This window comes from Pelophylax lessonae (assembly GCF_965119305.1).
Source record: "Pelophylax lessonae genome assembly, chromosome: 9".
Taxonomy (NCBI): Eukaryota; Metazoa; Chordata; class Amphibia; order Anura; family Ranidae; genus Pelophylax; species Pelophylax lessonae.
Window position 1 is genome coordinate 246,614,753 of NC_138776.1, and position 14,523 is coordinate 246,629,275.

A 14,523-nucleotide genomic window follows, 5' to 3' on the forward strand; every position below is an offset into this window, starting at 1 on the left:
TCTACCTATCACCCTCTATCCCACTCTGCATGCATACATTTCTTTCCAGCAAAACAAGGCTACTGCCTTGACTCTCACTCTGTGTAGGAAGAGTATATGTACTAAAACTGGTGAACACTGAATCTGGTGCAGCTTTGCGTAGTAACTCAGAAGAACCACTTGGCACCCTCCACCAAGATACAGATTCCTTCACTCTGGAAGCAGGTATTATAGCTGAGCATTGCACCCAAGAACTAGGTGACACTAGCTTAGGTGCAAACTGGAACAGACTTTATTGTAAATTCACACAGATTATATACCACACAAGATCAGGTAAGAGCTCGATCGCATTATCCTAAACAATGTAAACTGTAAACAGTAATGCCAATACATCTAATGAACAGCTAACATAAACAGGAAGCTAATTAACAACTAGTCACCTAGACAAGCCAATCCTTCCCAGACAGTTCGGCTCCAGTATACAAGAAGGCCCAGGGCTGTCTAAATCTCATTAACCAGCTTTCTTTTCACATACATCTTCTCACTGAGTTTCAAGTTGGCAGAGACCATCATGGCTTCCTTGACTGTTAAATTTGGTAATGTCATCTTGCATTATATAACATGACATCTTCCTGAACACTTGTAGCTCCCTCAAATGCCAGGGCCTGTAGTCAGTAGGAAAGAGGCTACCCTGCAGTCCCCCCCAAAAGCCCCTGCCTGGGTTGGATCTGCCACAGTAACCAATCAGCCTCTAATTTCAGCTTGTTCAATCAAAGGAGTAGTACAGCCAAGGCTCGTTTGGCTGTACTTCTCCTGTGGTTCACAGGAGTGCAGTTCGCTCTGCACTCGTGTGACCTGTTTTCAGCAGACAGTGGGCTGGCTCGGGCAAGATTGCGACAATGAAGTCAGGCTCTGCCTGCATGCCTGGACCGGCACCCTCCACAGCCCAGAGCTCCAGTGAGCGCGGGGGGGAGGGGGGTCACAGCAGAGAGCTGTCAGAACCGAGCGATTGGCAGTGTTAGGTTGCTCGGTTCTCAGTGTTAGAGCCGGTGGGAGATAAATGCAGCATCGCACCGATGCTGCATCTACCTACAGTGCCTTGAAAAAGTATTCATACCCCTTGATATTTTCCACATTTTGTCATGTTGCAACCAAAAACGTAAATGTATTTTTGCGCATTTTATGTGATAGACCAGGGGTACTCAAATGTAAACTTGAAAGGTCCACTTACAAATTTTCCATTCAGTCCGAGGTCCGGAAAAGTGACCGTCAAATTCCAAATACAGAACGCCAACAACAAAAAAAAAGGCATTCCCCAAAACTTGCCCCCATCCAATGCAGAGCGACCAGTGTGCGTGCCCCCATTAATGCAGAGCGACCATGTGCGTGCCCCCATTAATGCAGAGCGACCATGTGCGTGCCCCCATTAATGCAGAGCGACCATGTGCGTGCCCCCATTAATGCAGAGCGACCATGTGCATGCCCCCATTAATGCAGAGCGACCATGTGCGTGCCCCCATTAATGCAGATTGACCAGTGTGCGTGCCCCCATTAATGCAGAGCGACCATGTGCATGCCCCCATTAATGCAGAGCGACCATGTGCGTGCCCCCATGAATGCAGAACGACCAGTGTGCGTGCCCCCATCAATGCAGAGCGACCATGTGCGTGCCCCCATTAATGCAGAGCGACCATGTGCGTGCCCCCATTATTGCAGATTGACCATGTGCGTGCCCCCATTAATGCAGAGTGACCATGTGCGTGCCCCCATTAATGCAGATTGACCAGTGTGCGTGCCCCCATTAATGCAGATTGACCAGTGTGCGTGCCCCCATTAATGCTGATTGACCAGTGTGCGTGCCCCCATTAATCTGAACCGCCGAAGCGGTCTGCTTCCTTCTGTCATCAGCAGGGGGGGCAGAATTGAGAGGATCGGGAGGATGGGAGTGGCTGTGTCTTACACTTGCAGCGCTGCATGATTACAAAAAGCCGAGTTCTTCTGCTTACCCGGCGGATAGGCTGTCCTACAAAGTCCCGCCTCCTGGAAAATCGGACGTGTTTTGACTGCGGACAAAAATGTTATAGCCTGCACACCAGATTTTTTTCGGCCGAAAATTCGGAGTTGGTTGTTGGAAGCATCATACTAACAAGCCGAAAATCGGCAGATCGGTCGTCGGACGAAAATTCCCTGCTGATTTTCGACGCGTGTGTACGGGGCTTTAGATTGCCCTGTATTTGACTCCATCCATCTTCCTATCGACTCTCACCAGCTTCCCTGTCCCTGCTGAAGAATAGCATCTCCACAACATGATGCTGCCACCACCATGTTTACCGGTGTGGATGGCGTGTTCAGGGTGATGTGCAGTGTTAGTTTTCCACCACACATAGGGTTTTGCTTTTACCCAAAAAAGTTCAATTTTGGTCTTATCTGACCAGAACACCTTCTTCTATACCTTTGCTGGCTTCTCCAAAACTGCAAATGGGACTTCTTATGGCTTTCTTAATGCTACTGTTCCATAAAGGCAAGATTCGTGGAATTCATGACTAATAGTTGTCCTATGGACAGGATCTCCCACCTGAGCTATGGATCTCTGCAAAATAAGATGCCAGGAGAGACACCCCAAAGCATAATGGTTCCTTGTGCAAGGATCCTAAGGCCTCATTCACACCAGCACTCCCGCGCTTAGCTTTTCTATACACAGATGCAATCATCTGGGAGGTGTAAAAGAACATTTGTTTTTAAGTACATACTGTCCTAAATGCCTGTACCGCTAGATGCACCATATAGTTGAAGTAGCAGTTAGACTCTCATAGAAGTTTTTTTTTTTTTCTGTCAAAGTTTAAAGTGATATTAAAGGCAGATTAAAAAAAAAAAAAACGAACAAACATATTATACTTACCTGCTCTGTGTAATGGGTTTGAACTTGCCCCTTCCTTCTGCCAAGTGCCCCCAGAGCAAGCTGCTTGATCTGGGGGCACCCAAGCAGGCTTGCTCCCGAAACCACTACTCTGTGTGTCCATTCTAGCAGCTTGAGCCCACCCCCTCTCTCTCCTCATTGGCTCACTGGCTGTGATTACCATCAGCAGGAGCCAATGGCTCCTGCTGCTGTCTTAGGCAATGAGGAGGGAGAGTCCCCGGAGAGCCGAGGCTCTTGTAATGGATTGCGATGGGGCTCAGGTAACTATTTGTGGGGCTGCTGCATAGAATGCAGGTAAAAAACCTTGAGCCTTTACAACCACTGTAAAATGGTTGTCCAGTCATCCGTTCAAAAACTGTAGCTGCTAACTTTTAATAGACACTCACCTGCCCCAGGATCCAGCAATGCCCTCACCTGGCCAATTTCTTTACTGGGCTTCAGTCCTTGGTGCCAGCATATGAAGTGTGGGCAGCCAGTTGTGACTGCTTGCAGCTTCACAGCCGGCTGCTCACTGTGCATGTGCAAGCCACACTGCACTATTTTATTGGTGACATTGTGACATGTCCCAGAAGGCTGTGCGGGACAAAGCAGCATTTCTTGGCTCTGAGGAAGGGGGCCCGCCCTCAAAATGCGTCAGCCTAACCATAGAAGCTCCATGCGGTTCACTGCATGCAATCCAGCATCACGCAGTGCCTTGGCCACCTTACATAGTTACATAGTAGGTGAGGTTGAATAAAGACAATAGTCCATCCAGTTCAACCTGTGTAGGTGTGTGTGGCTGTAATCCTCTCTCATACCCCTGAATGTTCTGATCCTTGAGATGTACGTCTAAGAGTCTTTTGAAAGCCACCATACTTCCCGCAGAAACCACCTCTTGTGGTAGAGAATTCCACAATCTTGTAGCCCTAACAGTAAAGAACCCCCCACGTTGCCTGAGGTTAAAACGCTTCTCCTCTAATCGCATTGTATGTCCTCGAGTCCTCATGCAATCCCTTCGACAGAACAGCTTTTTTTCTAAGCTGAGATCCCCATTGAGATATTTATAAATTGCTATCATGTCCCCTCTCAGACGTCTCTTCTCCAGGGAGAATAAATTAAGCGATTGCAGACGCTGTTCATAATTAAGGTCCTCCAATCCCCTAATCAGTTTAGTTGCCCTTCTCTGGATTCTCTCCAGCTCCAACACATCCCTCCTGAGGACTGGACGGAATACTCCAGATGCGGTCAGACCAGAGTTTTATAAAGTGGAAGGATTATAGACTTATCTCTGGAATACATCCCTTTCTTTATGCATGCTAATAATCTGCTGGCTTTGGCAGCCGCCGCTTGACATTGCATGCTGTTGCCTAATCTATCATCAACCAAGTCTCCCAGATCTTTCTCCATTTTTGATTCCCCCAAGGGTTCCCCTCCTAACGTGTATTGTGTTTTTACCTTGGAGACTTTATATTCATTATGTCGATGTGTGTATTCACACTTGTTTTGTGAGTATATTTTATACGTTTTACTATTTTAATAAATGTTTTTAGTGGTAATGCACTAGGTCGGTGCGCCCCTCTTTTTGTCATTTTTTCCAGGACGGAGGGTGGCCAGACTTCTGCTCAGGTTATAGTAATCTGACTGGAAGTGAGGGAGCGGGTACCTGTCAAAACAAGGTACCAATTTCCCCCCAAAAAATGATGCCCTAAATGTTACGGAGGAGAAAGAGTGGACCTTCCCCTTTTGGGGTAAGTCCTGCTGAAGTTAGAAGCTGATTGGCTACCGTGCACAGCTGCACCAGATTTTGCACTCTCCAGCTTTAGTAAATCAACCCCTATAGTGTTTTACAGGATGAGGACAGCAGGGCTGAGCAAAAGGTCAGTTTTAGCCTAGGCCCCTTTCACACGGGCTTTCCGATCCGGTCTGCCTGTCAGTTTCTCAGGTGGACCTGATCAGATGCTCCATGTACCTCTAAGGAGCAGCAGATGTCACCAGTGACATCTTCGCTGACACCCGCTGCTCTCCGATCTGATGTGGTCCATGAAATCCAGACAAATGGAAAACCTATTTTCCATCCGTCTGGAGGCTCAAGATGGATTGGGCACAGGACTACATAATACACAGAGCACTGGGCACAGGACTGCATAATACACAGAGCGCTGGGCACAGGACTACATAATACACAGAGCACTGGGCACAGGACTGCATAATACACAGAGCGCTGGGCACAGAACTACATAATACACAGAGTGCTGGGCACAGGACTACATAATACACAGAGCGCTGGGCACAGGACTACATAATAGACAGAGCACTGGGCACAGGACTACCTGATACAGAGAGCACTGGGCACAGGACTGCATAATACACAGAGCACTGGGCACAGGACTACATAATAAACAGAGCATTGGGCACAGGACTACATAATACACAGAGCGCTGGGCACAGGACTACATAATACATTGAGCACTGGGCACAGGACTACATAATACACAGAGCACTGGGCACAGGACTACGTAATACACAGGGCACTGGGCACAGGACTGCATAATACACAGGGCGCTGGGCACAGGACTGCATAATACACAGGGCGCTGGGCACAGGACTGCCTAATACACAGAGCACTGGGCACAGGACTGCATAATACACAGAGCACTGGGCACAGGACTACATAATACACAGAGCGCTGGGCACAGGACTGCATAATGCAGAGTGCTGGGCACAGGACTACACAATACACAGAGCACTGGGCACAGGACTACCTGATACAGAGAGCACTGGGCACAGGACTGCATAATACACAGAGGGCTGAGTACAGGATTGCATAATACACAGAGTGCTAGGCACAGGACTACATAATACACAGAGCGATGGGCACAGGATTATATAATACACAGAGCGCTGGGCACAGGACTGCATAATACACAGAGCGCTGGGCACAGGACTGCATAATACACAGGGCGCTGGGCACAGGACTGCATAATACACAGAGTGCTGGGCACAGGACTACATAATACACAGAGCACTGGGCACAGGACTGCATAATACACAGAGCACTGGGCACAGGACTACGTAATACACAGGGCGCTGGGCACAGGACTGCATAATACACAGAGCGCTGGGCACAGGACTGCATAATACACAGAGCGCTGGGCACAGGACTACATAATGCACTGAGCACAGGACTGCATAATACACAGAGCACTGGGCACAGGACTGCATAATATACAGAGCACTGGGCACAGGACTACATAATACACAGAGGGGAGAGGGGGAGACACTGGAGACCCTGGGAACACAGTATCGTGAGTACAGGAACTCATGTCAAAGGGGCCTGACCTGAGGGGGGCCATCCCTAAGTGTGGGATAGTCAGTGGGCGGGTGTCAGCATTGAAGAAGAAAGAGGAGGCTGGTGAGTGTACTGAAGATAATTGCTACATAAAGTTACTGATGGCTTGGTGCCGGATACCACAGCATACCTTCAGAGGTCTAGTAGGGTCCATGCCTCGATGGGTCAGGGCTGTTTTGGCCACAAAAAGAGGACCTACTCAATATTGGGTGGGTAGTCCTAATGTTATGGCTGATATATATATATATATATATATATATATATATATATATATATATATATATATATATATAATAGTTTCTTGTTAAAGTTGAGCACATCTACTAATATAATAAATATCATCCCAGCTGGAGAACTGTCCTCCTTCCATAAGATCAGCCATAACTTGATATATAATAGATATATGACCAGCCATAACTTGAGATATATATATATATATATACACAGTATCTTGTGAAAGTTGAGTTCATCTACTGTTATATTAGAAAATGTGGAAAGAAGGATGAGCTGGGAGGTGTTGCCATAACAACCAGACATTTCCTTCTTTTATTTCCTGATCTGCACCAGGACAATGACACCTACAATCTGATTGGCTGCTCTGGGAGTTCACTGCAGAGAATAATAATAATAATTCGGTACTGAGATGTAATTATTATTTTAGTTCAGACTGGACTAAGCATGAACTCGTCAACACCATACATCTACCTATCTCCTCTCTATCATTTCTGTGCTCCGCCCACACCGGAAATACTCTTCACTTCCGCTCTGCTGTAAAGCCAAGGTAAACGTGGTTGCTTACTGGTTACCATAGTGACGCCCAGTGGCGTGATTGGACCGCTTTCTAGCCGCTTAGAGCCACTAGGTGTGGAAACAGAGACACAAGAAGAGGATGCTGGTTTGTAAAGTGAGCAGAAAAAGTGACCTCAGAGCGGATGGACGGCGGCCATTTTGTTGAAGCCCGGAAGTAGTATTAGGAGAGATTTATTTTAAATAAGAAACTTGGTAAAGGAGTGTGAATGTGGAGAGTGAGTGGCCAGCGAGGAGCAGGTAATAATATTATTCTTATTATGAGAGAAGGGGGTCCCAGCACACTGAGTAGAGTGAATGGGGTAATCATGTCACCTCCACACATCCTCATCTTCCTGCTGTCCTCTGATGTATAAAACATTGGATGAGGGGGCTGTACTGGGGTTGGTCTCTGGAAAGCCATAGACTGTGTACTTTCAAAGGCATGAGAATATGCAAAAAGTAGTGCAGGCGCTACTTTTGCAAATTGCGCCATACTAAACCGCGCATTACTGCAGTAACATGCGAGTTACCATAAATGCGTTGCATTTGCTAGATGTGCTTGGGGTGCCATTAACAAGAATGACACTTGTGTGCATCTCACAAGGGCAGTGCATTTATGTGTAGGAAGCGTGCATGGAACGCACCTTTCCCGCACCATGTAGTCCAAATCTCTGCGGTAACCCAGTTCCTTCCAGCTCCTGACGCTTCAGGTATGGTGGTGGTGTGTTGGCCAAGGGGGGATCTCTGGGCCTGACCCAGAAAGGTCCTGACTGATGGAGAAGTTATCCAATGCAATGGTGGGTTTTATTGTGCTCATATGCAATGACACCCAACTGTTGGGGAGCATTTAATTCCACGAACACCAATGAGAGAGTCTTGTTACCCCACCGACATCAATGACTGGATCTATAAAGTGTAGATGTGCATAAATACTCTAAAGTGCCAAAAAATAGGTATTGCTACCTAAAAAATATTCCATAAAGTGCAATAATGCTGTGCTAAAAGAAATATTTCAATAAACCTTATGTGATATCAATAAACAACAAGTGCAAAAATGATTGCTCTTAAGAGTCCAATATATAAGTCCTTTTTCCAATTTATATAGTGCTGGTGCTCATCCGTGCTGCTTGTGGGGTCTCCCCCTTTGTATTCTACTTACCACAATGTGGCTTATATCAAGCAGGAAGGAATCTCCATGATGATCCTTGGAGTCATAAATCCTTGCTAGAGATCCATCAGAATCCTTTACCTCTTAGAGTGTTCCCAAATGTCCTCATAAAAAGAAAAGGCTTTCCATAGTGAAGACCGTTAAAAACTTCAATTTATTAAAACAAAAGACAATGGGATACTCACAAACATGCTATAACAACAGACATATAGATGTGCACTCGGCTCGGTGGTTAGCTGCTCCCGCAGCGTGCGCTTCACCGACCGGATATCATGTGACAGCCCGCTCGGCCAATGGCTAGACGCGTTTCGCTGTTGAACACAGCGTCATCTGTAGCTAGCTAGCCGAGTCTGTCACTATGCTTTAAATAATCATACGTTGTGCGTCTCTTCCGATTATCGCTACTATAATACTTGATTAGTTGGATAATTCACTTAGCTACCTATTGAAATGCTTGCTATTAACTCGTGGCTAAAATCAATTTTAAATTTATGCTGTAAAAAATAGAATTAATGATAACATTAAGATCGTATTGTAGGTCAAATGCACTGCCCTCTAGAGGCTAAATAGAGGAATTGCTCTTTCAGAATAACATCTCTCCCAATTTTGCTATAATACTGCCTTTAAATGAATTTTGTATGTGCCATATTTGCATATATATTACAATCTCATGATAGGGAAAGAATATGTTATATGAATAGATGATATAAGTATATATATATATGTGCTAGTACTTCATTGCAAATACTGTTACCTATGGGTGGACGCTATGATTGTTCCTCTACTATTTATTGTGTGTATGCCACCATACACCTTCCAATGGTATCCAATCTGTATTCGTTTTAGATCTAAAATCTATAGGTTTATTTGGACCAGTTTCAAGCTTATATTTAATATATTCATCATAAATTCATCTACAAACTACCTGTTAAAATATTAAATAATTAAAATCTATAGAAATCTTTAAAAATCATTTATGAAGCAATTAATATCAATCTCAACATTTAGTCCCTTCGGCGTCATGCTATCAAGTTTATGGATCCACCATGTCTCATTCTGAGAGATGGCTCTTTTCATGTTGGTACCTCGCCAATGTTTTTCTATGGTGTCTATACCACAAAATTTCAGTTTGCTGGGATCCTTGTTATGATACATTCTAAAGTGATTTGATAAGCTATGTTTTTTGAAGCCTTTTTTGATGTTTGCTACATGCTCTCTTAATCTTATCCGTAGTTCTCTTGTAGTGCGTCCTATATATTGGAGTCCACATTCACATTCCAATAGATAGGTGACGTGGGTGCTTCTACATGTTATAAATTTGTTTATTTTAAACTTTTGCCCTGTGACTGTGGATTTGAATTCCGTTTCTTTTCTAGACTTGTTATTCTTTTTGCATGTGCGACAAATCACACATTCTCGACATCTGTAATATCCTTTTTGGTCCAAAAATGTTACCATTTTTTTAGGTGGATCAGGGATGTTTTTGGCTATTAGATCTTTTAAAATCGGGGGTCTTCTGTAAATAAAGTTTTTGGCGCAATAATTATTTTTGGCACAACAAGCACTTTTACAAACAGGTCAAAGGCGTGGCTATGGGGGCTAAGTACGCACCCACAGTAGCCAATATTTTCATGAATAAATGGGAAGCGGAATACATTTTTAGCAACCCACACCCCCAACTAAGAGGATTCAAGAGATTTATAGACGATATTTTAATCATATGGGAAGGTTCTCAAGAATCACTGGCAGAGTTTTTAGAACAATTGAATATAAACAGGTATCAAATCTCTTTTACTGGTAATATAAACAAAATGGAAATTAACTATTTAGATCTAACCATCTTTAAATTAAATAATCAGATGGCCACGAAAACGTATTTTAAAAGTACGGACAGAAATAGCTACATTCCAATAAGTAGCAACCACCATCCTAAATGGCTATCCGCAGTACCTAAAGGACAGTTACTTCGTATCAGAAGAAATTGTCATACTGAACAAGACTTTCTAGAACAATCTCAAATATTATTAGAAAGGTTCAAGGACAAAGGGTACAAGTCGTCAACTTTACAACAGATTCATAAAAAGGTAACAGATATGGACCGCAAGGAACTTTTACAAACTAAGAAGAAAAAAACTCAAAAATCGTATCAGTTAGCCTTCTGTACAGATTTTAATAGGCAGTACAAACAATTAGAACATGTATTTAAAACACACTGGCCGATTTTATTGAGAGATCCAACCTTTAGTCAAATTTTACCAAAAAAACCGAATTTTATTTACAGAAGACCCCCGATTTTAAAAGATCTAATAGCCAAAAACATCCCTGATCCACCTAAAAAAATGGTAACATTTTTGGACCAAAAAGGATATTACAGATGTCGAGAATGTGTGATTTGTCGCACATGCAAAAAGAATAACAAGTCTAGAAAAGAAACGGAATTCAAATCCACAGTCACAGGGCAAAAGTTTAAAATAAACAAATTTATAACATGTAGAAGCACCCACGTCACCTATCTATTGGAATGTGAATGTGGACTCCAATATATAGGACGCACTACAAGAGAACTACGGATAAGATTAAGAGAGCATGTAGCAAACATCAAAAAAGGCTTCAAAAAACATAGCTTATCAAATCACTTTAGAATGTATCATAACAAGGATCCCAGCAAACTGAAATTTTGTGGTATAGACACCATAGAAAAACATTGGCGAGGTACCAACATGAAAAGAGCCATCTCTCAGAATGAGACATGGTGGATCCATAAACTTGATAGCATGACGCCGAAGGGACTAAATGTTGAGATTGATATTAATTGCTTCATAAATGATTTTTAAAGATTTCTATAGATTTTAATTATTTAATATTTTAACAGGTAGTTTGTAGATGAATTTATGATGAATATATTAAATATAAGCTTGAAACTGGTCCAAATAAACCTATAGATTTTAGATCTAAAACGAATACAGATTGGATACCATTGGAAGGTGTATGGTGGCATACACACAATAAATAGTAGAGGAACAATCATAGCGTCCACCCATAGGTAACAGTATTTGCAATGAAGTACTAGCACATATATATATATACTTATATCATCTATTCATATAACATATTCTTTCCCTATCATGAGATTGTAATATATATGCAAATATGGCACATACGAAATTCATTTAAAGGCAGTATTATAGCAAAATTGGGAGAGATGTTATTCTGAAAGAGCAATTCCTCTATTTAGCCTCTAGAGGGCAGTGCATTTGACCTACAATACGATCTTAATGTTATCATTAATTCTATTTTTTACAGCATAAATTTAAAATTGATTTTAGCCACGAGTTAATAGCAAGCATTTCAATAGGTAGCTAAGTGAATTATCCAACTAATCAAGTATTATAGTAGCGATAATCGGAAGAGACGCACAACGTATGATTATTTAAAGCATAGTGACAGACTCGGCTAGCTAGCTACAGATGACGCTGTGTTCAACAGCGAAACGCGTCTAGCCATTGGCCGAGCGGGCTGTCACATGATATCCGGTCGGTGAAGCGCACGCTGCGGGAGCAGCTAACCACCGAGCCGAGTGCACATCTATATGTCTGTTGTTATAGCATGTTTGTGAGTATCCCATTGTCTTTTGTTTTAATAAATTGAAGTTTTTAACGGTCTTCACTATGGAAAGCCTTTTCTTTTTATGAGGACATTTGGGAACACTCTAAGAGGTAAAGGATTCTGATGGATCTCTAGCAAGGATTTATGACTCCAAGGATCATCATGGAGATTCCTTCCTGCTTGATATAAGCCACATTGTGGTAAGTAGAATACAAAGGGGGAGACCCCACAAGCAGCACGGATGAGCACCAGCACTATATAAATTGGAAAAAGGACTTATATATTGGACTCTTAAGAGCAATCATTTTTGCACTTGTTGTTTATTGATATCACATAAGGTTTATTGAAATATTTCTTTTAGCACAGCATTATTGCACTTTATGGAATATTTTTTAGGTAGCAATACCTATTTTTTGGCACTTTAGAGTATTTATGCACATCTACACTTTATAGCAGCGCTGTAATCACAGACCAACAATTTTTAAAAAAAGAGCATTTGCACTTTTTTATTGCAGCAGGCAGCTAACTTATATCACATATATTTATTACATTATATTTAATTGTATTTATTATTTATTATATTTATCACTATTGATTCACCATAAGCGCAAGGTTCACTTGTTTCACAATGACTGGATCTAATTATCCCACCGAGACCAATGATTGGGTCTTATTATCCCATTGACACCAATGATTGAGTCTTATTACCCCACTGACATCAATAACTGGATCTAATTATCCCACGACACCAATTATTGGGTCTTATTACCCCAAGAACATCAATGACTGGATCTTATTATCTCCCCGACCCCAATCGTTGGGTCTTATTATCTCGCCGACACCAATGATTGGGTCTTATTACCCCACCAACACCAATGATTGGGTCTTATTACCCCACCAAAATCAATGACTGGTTCTTATTATCCCACCGACACCAATGATTGGGTCCTAATATCCCACCGACACCAGTTATTGGGTCTTATTATCCCACCGACCCCAATCGTTGGGTCTTATTATCTCGCCGACACCAATGATTGGGTCTTATTACCCCACCAACACCAATGATTGGGTCTTATTACCCCACCAAAATCAATGACTGGTTCTTATTATCCCACCGACACCAATGATTGGGTCCTAATATCCCACCGACACCAGTTATTGGGTCTTATTATCCCACCGACACCGATAATGGGGTCTTATTATCCCACCGACACCAATAATTGGGTCTTATTATCCCACCGACACCAATAATTGGGTCTTATTATCCCACCGACACCAATAATTGGGTCTTTTTATCCCAAAGACACTAAAAACTGGGTCTTATTATCCCTCTTACACCAATAATTGGGTCTTATCCCTCCAACACCAACGATTGGGTCTTAATATCCCACCGACAGCAATAATTGGGTCTTATCCCACCGACAGCAATAATTGGGTCTTATCCCACCGACACCAATGGTTGGGTCTTAATGTCCCACCAACACCAATGGCTGGGTCTTAATGTCCCACCAACACTGATGATTGGGTCTTATTATCCGACTGACACCAATAATTGGGTCTTATTATCCCACCGACACCAATAATTGGGTCTTATTATCCCACCGACACCAATAATTGGGTCTTATTATCCCACCGACACCAATAATTGGGTCTTATTATCCCACTGACACCAATAATTGGGTCTTATTATCCCACCGACACCAATAATTGGGTCTTATTATCCCACTGACACCAATAATTGGGTCTTATTATCCCTCTTACACCAATAATTGGGTCTTATCCCTCCAACACCAATGATTGGGTCTTAATATCCCACCGCCAGCAATAAATGGGTCTTATCCCACCGACACCAATGGTTGGGTCTTAATGTCCCACCAACACTGATGATTGGGTCTTACTATCCGACTGACACCAATAATTGGGTCTTATTATCCCACCGACACCAATAATTGGGTCTTATTATCCCACCGACACCAATAATTGGGTCTTATTATCCCACCGACACCAATAATTGGGTCTTATTATCCCACCGACACCAATAATTGGGTCTTATTATCCCACCGACACCAATAATTGGGTCTTATTATCCCTCTTACACCAATAATTGGGTCTTATCCCTCCAACACCAATGATTGGGTCTTAATATCCCACCAACAGCAATAATTGGGTCTTATCCCTCCAACACCAACGATTGGGTCTTAATATCCCACCGACAGCAATAGTTGGGTCTTATTATCCTATCAACACCAATGATTGGAGTTTTTCATTACACCAACGACAATGATGGAGTCTTATCCAATTGACACCAATCAAGGGGAGTTATTATTCCACCAAAACCAATGTTTGGGTCTTATTATCCCTCTGACTCCTTCATCAGGCATGTGTGATGGTGATATATGCTTTGACTTTTGCACTGTGCCGTCTATATTTTATTTTCAAGATAAAGTTTAAGGTTTGTTTTTTTCGAGATTCATAAGCCCCCTATTTTTTATATACAGAGACATACAGAAGAGACAAGGATCTCTACAGGGACTTCATGATGGCGGGCCAGCCAACCCTCACATCACCGAGTAAGAGGAGACTTTATTTCTTTTAAAGGAGAGAAGATTATTGAGGATCCACGTAGATACACCCATCCTCTGATATAAAGACATAGAAACAATGTATTCAGTCAGTGTGTGTGTTTCCTACAGAGGGATCCAGTAACAGAAATCCCCCAGAGAGATGTCCCCATCC

The 14,523-nt window shown here is 42.7% G+C and overlaps 2 protein-coding genes across 2 annotated transcripts in view; both read left to right on the top strand.

Moving 5' to 3' along the window:
* LOC309564355 (uncharacterized protein) overlaps positions 1–14,523 on the top strand; it is a gene marked incomplete at its 3' end in the record, with an annotated part of 715,072 nt that overhangs the window by 430,776 nt on the left and 269,773 nt on the right.
* LOC309563353 (uncharacterized protein) overlaps positions 1–14,523 on the top strand; it is a gene marked incomplete at its 3' end in the record, with an annotated part of 522,832 nt that overhangs the window by 276,532 nt on the left and 231,777 nt on the right.